Raw genomic sequence first — 7,404 nt, 5'->3', positions numbered from 1 at the left:
GTCTATTGAGCAGATTCCCCCTCCATTGCTTAGGAAGAAAAAAAAACAAACACACACACACACATACACACAGACATCACCTCAATTCGTCGAGCTGAGTCGATCGGTATATAACACTATGGGTCTCCGTGCCTTCTATAAAAAGTTTGTTTTTGTAGCGATCATACACTGGCGGAAATAAAATATGGAATTTCATAAGTTATGCCTTATGAAACACCAGAAGTTCATTTCATAGACGCTTCATAAGGCTACTATGAAAATCAAAATCGTTAGTATTAATTACATAGATATGCCCTATGAATTTCAATGTTTATCCTTATGAATCAAAATCATAAGGTAGTCTTATGGAGCAGCATGTGATTTCAAGTGTTCATCCACGGGAAAATATTACTGTCAATTGTCATTAATTTTCATTCCCGACTGATCATAGTTTTTTCAAATAATTTAGCTAATCAGCAAAAATAAAGGCTGTCCCACGGTTTATGACGAATTTCGGGTATCGGATACAGGTAAGAAGCTATAGTCAAGTTTGCTGATTGTTTCTTCTTATCATTAACCATAATTGTGATTCTTCCAGCAAATCCGTTCGTATACAGCAACGACCAGAGGTTAGAACACCGACGAAGTTAGAAGCCACAGATAACAAGCTGCTGAATTGTTGTTTGCCTGTCACATAATAATCCCATCTCGGATCACTAGCTACAGAACGTCAGTGAACCCGATCCCAAGTGTTGATCTGCTGCTGGTGTTTTTTGTCAGATGACCAAAACTAGATTCTTCTGGCGGCTATTTCTGGAACGGTGAGTTTAATTCTGAATTTGCTGTTAATCTGAAAGTGACTTAAAATGTATGCTTCCACATTTATCTCCAGACATCGATCCTGAAATGCAAAAGACTCCCAGCAAAAGACCATCGCACTGCAGGCGGAGAAAATCATTCAAAGATTCACTCCAAACGAGTGTATTGTATTGCCTGCAGCAACTGGTCGGCCAAAATTTGATCAACGTCGAAAATTTAACATCAGCGTCATAGTAGACACGACATCAAGCAATTCGATCAAAGAATACATATGGATTAGGACTCGTAGACTTCTGCTTGGTGAAGGAATCACGGAAAAAACCCAGAAAGTATAAAACTTAACGAGTTCTTCTGTTATGTCTCATCTTTTGCTACCATCCACCCGGAAGAAGTAAAGCAAACATATCGGCAGGCAGCGGCAAAAGAATGGTCGCTGGAGAAGTGTTGCTGGAACCAGAGTGTAGTTTGCGTTCGCTGGAAGTGGCGAATGTCATAATCAACGTTGGCTGTCTTGCCCCACTTTCCCCTAGGAAACGCCTAACGAATTTTCTTCTTTCTTGGTGATAGTGGTAAAAAAGCGTACCATGAGATATTGCTATCCTGGAGAGTGGTGTCCGACTTGTAAAAATCGTATAGCTGCTTTGTTTTCGCTCGCAAGCTCATTCGGAAAATTAGTGGGGTAAGTTATTTAGGTTTTAACTACTTATACACAAGGATGTTATCAATCATTTAGAAATTAGCGTTCGATCATTTAGTAGTTTGTTAATAACTCATTACAAAAGCTGAATTTCAAAATGTGTTGTATGGTGGACTTCTAGTTCTTTTCTACAACTCTGCCTAATGGTTCGTTGTTTGAATTCAACTAGTAACAGAGTTATAGCTATAGTTTCAGTAACTTAGACTAAATGATAACAAAATTCCAATAATTTAGTTTAAGTTACTGCAACTAGCGCTATAACTCCGTTATTAGTTGAATTCTTTTAACGAACCATTAGGCAGAGTTGTAGAAAAACCTTCGCACCAGAAGTCTACCATACAACACATTTTGAAATTGTGGAATGAGTTATTGACAAACTACTAAATGATCGAACGCAAAATACTAAAATTTAGATCATTTAATGATCGATAACATCCTTGGATATACATTTGTATTTTCAGGATTTAACTAGATATACATTTTAAATGATTGACTGTGTAGTGTGTATACAATCCGTCTAGCATATTCTAGGATGGGAAACATTCTCGGCTCCCTGGGCACACTTGCCACGCAAGATACATGGTATTCATGCAGTTGGCGGCCATAAAAACGCATTCAATTATAATGTGGAAAAGCTTATAGAGCACCAAGTTGGAAAGCTGGCTAAGTTCCAGTTGGTATGTAGTGTCATTAAAGGTGAAGAAGACTTCAGTGTGTTCAGCTATAAAAAAAAAACAAAATCAAAACACGACTCATATTCCATTCAATTCCACCATTTGATTGTAAGTTTTCCGATTCATATTTCGACATGAACAGTATGGTAAATCTAAAATTTAAGGTCAAAATTAACTACCACAATGAAATATTCAATAAAATCTTTACACTATAGATGCATTAATTTATTTTATATTGCTTTTTTCACAGAAACAGAATGGATTGAACAACATACCTGGCTTGCCTAAATTCTTTTAGCAAACCTATCTCAATCAGGCTCTTCAATCAGGTCCCGGTTCATTAAATTTGAGAGCGGAGTGGGTGGAGGTATGTTTGTCCAGCATATCCTAATGCCTGGCCAGGCGGGATATTTAAATCATCAGATCCTCAATCAATCATTAGCACCGCAGATCCTTTTCTTGTCCAATCAGATGCAGAATAACATTGAGGTGAGTATTTAATATGACTACATTTGTTGTTCACTTAGTTATGCATTTCCGAATTTTAGCGGAATAATTTATAACGAGCTGATTGTTCTTCCACATATCAAATGTCGTTGATTCCGATAAGAAAGAAACAAATTACCCACAAAAAGTAATCTTGAACAAGCATTCTGGAAACATCAACCACCTGGCAGATAACTTTCATTGTGGACTTAATGATCTAACTGTCGCGACCGGGTATCCTCGTCCCGCGGTTCATTGTCGTGAATAACACCACCAGCGATGGCTCGACGCTCCAAGATTGGAATTGATTGACGGATTGCGGAAAGCACAACTTCAGCAGCCGGACATCGGAACGATGGAAGGATGAAGCGGTGTCAACATTTGGACCGAGGACTATAATCGGATGGGACAGTCAGAAGCCGGCATAATATCTACTCCGACGATGGGTAAAGCCGTAACACCGCCCTCTATTATTCGGAGTGTCCAGCCAACGCGGGTGGTGTTATTCACGACAATGAACCGCGGGACGATGATGCCCGGTCGCGACAGTTAGATTATTAAGTTCACGACGGAAGTTATTTGCCAGGTGGTTGATATTTCCAGAATGCTTGTTCAAGATTACTTTTTGTGGGTGATTTGATTCTGCAATCCACCAATTTGTTGCTTTATTAACGGAATCATCGACATTTGTTTATTCGAAGAGCAATCAGCTCGTTTTAAATTATTCTGCGTAACTTGTAGTTCCTAAACTTCGGAAACGCATAAATACTAAGTGAACAACAAATGTAGTCATACGTAGTCATACCAAATACTCACCTCAATGTTATTCAGCATCTGATTGAACCAGAAAAGGATCTGTGGTGCTTATGATTGATTTAGGATTTGATGATTTAAATATCCCACTTGGACAGGAATTATGATCTGCTGGACCAACATACACAGCCGCAGGGTTGATGACTGGGCAGATGGAGTTCTGGGCAGCTCCAACACCATAAAAAACGCCAGCTATACCCCACCCACTCCGTTCTCGAATTGAATGAACCGGGACCTGATTGAGATAGCTTTGTAATAATTTGCTAAGAGGATTTAGGTCAGTTCATGTTGTTGTTCAATCCATTCTGGTTCTGTGTGAAAAACAATTTAGAAATAATTAAAGCATCTATAGTGTAAAGATTTTATTGAATATTTTATTGTTGTAGTTTATTCTTGAAGTATTCTTCACCATCAATGACTACATACCAACTGGAACTTGGCCAGCTTTTCATCCTAGTGTTCTGTAAGCTTTTCCACAGCTATTAAATGAAAGCTTTTTTTAAAGCCGCCAACTGCTCGAATGCCACACTCAAATTAAATGGCTGATAAATTATAAGTGCAAAAAGCACATAGACGACGAGCGCAATTCAAAATTTACATTCTAAGTGCGCCTAATAAAAATCATGTATAAATATTAATTATTATAAGAGGTTCAAATATACTATATTATGTGTAAAATGAATTTGTAGTGCACAATATAAACAAAATATTAGTCTTGTCATTATTCATTTCGAAAACCCCAAAAACGAAAATGTTTCTACTGCAACTGCATTATACGGAAACTCGAGGAGAAGGAAAACTCTTCAAATACTGCTTGAAAGAACCTGCCGAATTTCTCAGCAATTACAAGGTAAATAGTTGAAGGTGCAATATACATATTCTCTCGATTACTTCATAATCATAATTTAGCCTATATTTCAGAACCTAACTAAACATCGAACATAGGTTCGGAACTGAGAATTCGGAATACTACAAGGGACGAGATGGTTCTACGGCTGGAGCTACGCTATACGGGAGTATAACAACTGCCTAGAGGAGTATACGTAAGTTTTCAGTTACTATAATTAAACGCATAGTCAATAAGTTAATATAGTAGGGTAAAATGCCCAATAGTGGACCCCCTAGTAGCGAAATTTTGCTCTTCCTGGCATAAGGAGTGGAAATTTTCAAAATGGTAATTTTGCGTGATATTTAATATCAAGCTCTGCACCTCCTCTTCACGATACATACATAAAACACTCAAATACACGACGTTATTCGTTGAAATTAACATTTTAAAGTCTGACTGAATTCGCCCTATAGTAGACCCCCTGGGGGTCCGTAATAGGAAATTGCTTCCCTATAGTCGACACTTCATTTGATTTTCATGTCCCGTTTCGGGACGTTCTTCTTTCCTATTATGGACCCCCCAAAATATTCCTATAATGGACACTCTCGTGTTTATTTTTTATGGATTTGTAAAAAATCATCTAATTTTACTTTCCATAGCATTTCCAATGCATGTAATCAAATCATAGGACTGTAGGGTGGGTTCTCCCGATGGAATTTCATAGCAAAATGTTTACATTGTGCTGTAATAATGCAAAAATGGCTGGAGGGTCCACTATTGGTTGGGGGTCCACTATTGGGCACTTTACCCTATTACAGATAGATAACTTCTACCATTTCCGCTCAGGCTGATTTTCAAGTACACGTATACGGAAATTTCGGTTTCGACGCTGGTTCATTTAGCTCAGGAAAGTTTTGGAGAATCTGTTCATTTTTCAGACCAAAGAAAGGTCGAATGATTACTGGTAACAACGAAACTCGCTTGATGCAGCAGGAAAAAGGTTTGTATAGCATAATTAATAATGCTGCTTGCTTTGCAAATTCACTGAACAATGCATTTATTTTGCAGGACTCAAGGAGAAATGACGAATAGTCTGACAAGTAAAAAGCAGGATGCAGTATCTTCGTGGGCTTCCAAACTATTGCATGTTATGTACTCTTCTGAAACATTTATTGAGATATCTGTTATGTTAGCTATCATATATCTTATAAGCACAACTATTATCAATAAACACAAATAAACCATGAAAATAAAAACAATTTTTAATGCCTGGCTTTGATTCAAATAAGATTGATAAATATGTGCAATGATATTGAAAACCGATCAGTAAACATCAACATATATTTTAAGTGTGGAACTATTGGAAATTTCAATACTTTTGCACATACAAATTATGATGATCAAATCAGAGATAATCCATTATCGTCGCACATATTTTGTAAAAGTGAAGGTAACTGGTCAAAATATATGTGCAAAACACATATATTCAATAAGCATATTATTCTGAGATGTATCTTTTGTGGCAAGTGTGTCCAGGGAGCCGGGAATGTTTCCCATCCGAAAATATTCTAGACGGATTATGCAGACTACAGTGAATCATAAAAAAGGAATATCTAGTTAAACCCTATTAAGGGTAAATGCACAAACTTACCCCACTAGTCTTCCGAATGAGCTTGACTTTCAAGTTGGTCACAATAGAGCAAAGCAGCTACGATTTTCAGCAGTCAGACAGCACTCTCCAGGACTGGCATTCCTTCATTCATGGCATGCTTTCTTACTACTATTCCAAGAAAGCAAAACATTTGATGGGCGTTTCCTAACTCTTCGAGTTGAAACATTCGATCGATAGGATGATTGGCACCAAACTTCTTCGCATGTCCGTGACAGCAATTAATAATGTGTGCTAATGGGTAAGTCGAAGTTGTGCATCATGACTGGTTATCAAATACGTTGGAACTTGATCTTTTATCCAACTTCTCCTTTTATATTTTCGGCAATCTCAAATCGACATCATCATCCTCAGTGATCAACAACGCGTTCTTTGCCGCTTCTAGCGAACGCATAATCGACTCTTGTTCCATTAGGGCGAAATTCCAGCACTTGTGCTTCTCCAGCGACCTTTCTTTTTCCGTTGCCTTTGTCAAGTTTCGAAACATCCTCATGCTTGCTTTACTTCTCTCGGGTGGATGGCAGCGGCAGCAAAAGATGAGACATATTAGAAGAACTCGTTAAGTTTTTATACTTTCTGTATTTCTTCCGTACCTAATTCCTTCTTCACCAAGTATAATTCTTCGAGTCGAAAGCGAAGGTGCTGGTACCGATTCTACTAGTCAGCAATCTCGGCTGAATCAGTGGAAGATTCTCACTATCGACACAAATGTGGGACACGATTTTATGATTTCTGTGCATCTGGAACGAAATCCGCACATCCCACTACTTTATCGAGGCAGTTCAAGTAGTTTACAAGGAAATAAGTGAGTATCCTCGAATATATATTCCCAATATATTAATAGTAAATCCCAATCATATTTATAGCACCTGTTCTTCTTATAGTTGAGGAATTGGAGATGGATAGCCAGGTTTCTCGGCCAATACTGCCAGTAAAGATTGGCCTGCTATTGAACGTTTTTCCACTGATTTAGTTCCTGAGTTTGAACCTGGCATACTGGCAGTGAAATGTATTTTTTGTATTGTATGTATTTTGCAAAATGAGAATAAAGTTGAGAATCTACAACTCCCAGAATGAAATTATATGATTATTCACTGAAATAACTTTATTTTTACTGAGATAAATCATGTTTCAAAATAATTAAAAATATATTGACATCGTAAGAATTTCATAAATCAAGCTTATAAAATTTCATAAGGTTGCTCAATGAAATTAGTAAGGCAGACATAAAATAAACATATATGTTTATTATGAACCTGGTTCATTCAAAGTTCATGCTGGTTCATAAGGCTACCTTATGAATTCCAAACCGATTCCTTGTGGCTAATTTTCATAAGGTAAACTAATAAACTTCGGAAGGTTTTTTACATGGGTGTATAGCCTTTACCACGTATACTTAGTATACGAGAAAGGCAAAAAAACAATGGTTTTTCGTAAG

At 37.4% G+C, this 7,404-nt stretch overlaps 2 long non-coding RNA genes across 3 annotated transcripts; both read left to right on the top strand.

Annotated features, from left to right (window-relative positions):
- Positions 1–216: 216 nt before the first annotated feature.
- On the top strand, positions 217–1,469 carry LOC134223761 (uncharacterized). Its single transcript, XR_009982712.1, has 3 exons — positions 217–509; positions 578–800; positions 872–1,469. It is a non-coding gene; the product is annotated as an uncharacterized LOC134223761 (long non-coding RNA).
- Positions 1,470–1,488: 19 nt separating this feature from the next.
- LOC134223760 (uncharacterized) lies at positions 1,489–5,627 on the top strand. Of its 2 annotated transcripts, none has more exons than XR_009982711.1 (4): positions 1,489–4,318; positions 4,378–4,511; positions 5,116–5,297; positions 5,366–5,627. It is a non-coding gene; the product is annotated as an uncharacterized LOC134223760 (long non-coding RNA). The 2 variants fall into 2 exon arrangements; XR_009982710.1 differs by having other exon boundaries at positions 1,493–4,318; positions 5,144–5,297; positions 5,366–5,621.
- Positions 5,628–7,404: the final 1,777 nt, after the last annotated feature.

The sequence above is a fragment of the Armigeres subalbatus genome, chromosome 3, assembly GCF_024139115.2.
Source record: "Armigeres subalbatus isolate Guangzhou_Male chromosome 3, GZ_Asu_2, whole genome shotgun sequence".
In the NCBI taxonomy this organism is placed as follows: Eukaryota; Metazoa; Arthropoda; class Insecta; order Diptera; family Culicidae; genus Armigeres; species Armigeres subalbatus.
This window is presented reverse-complemented; position numbering and strand designations above follow the sequence as displayed.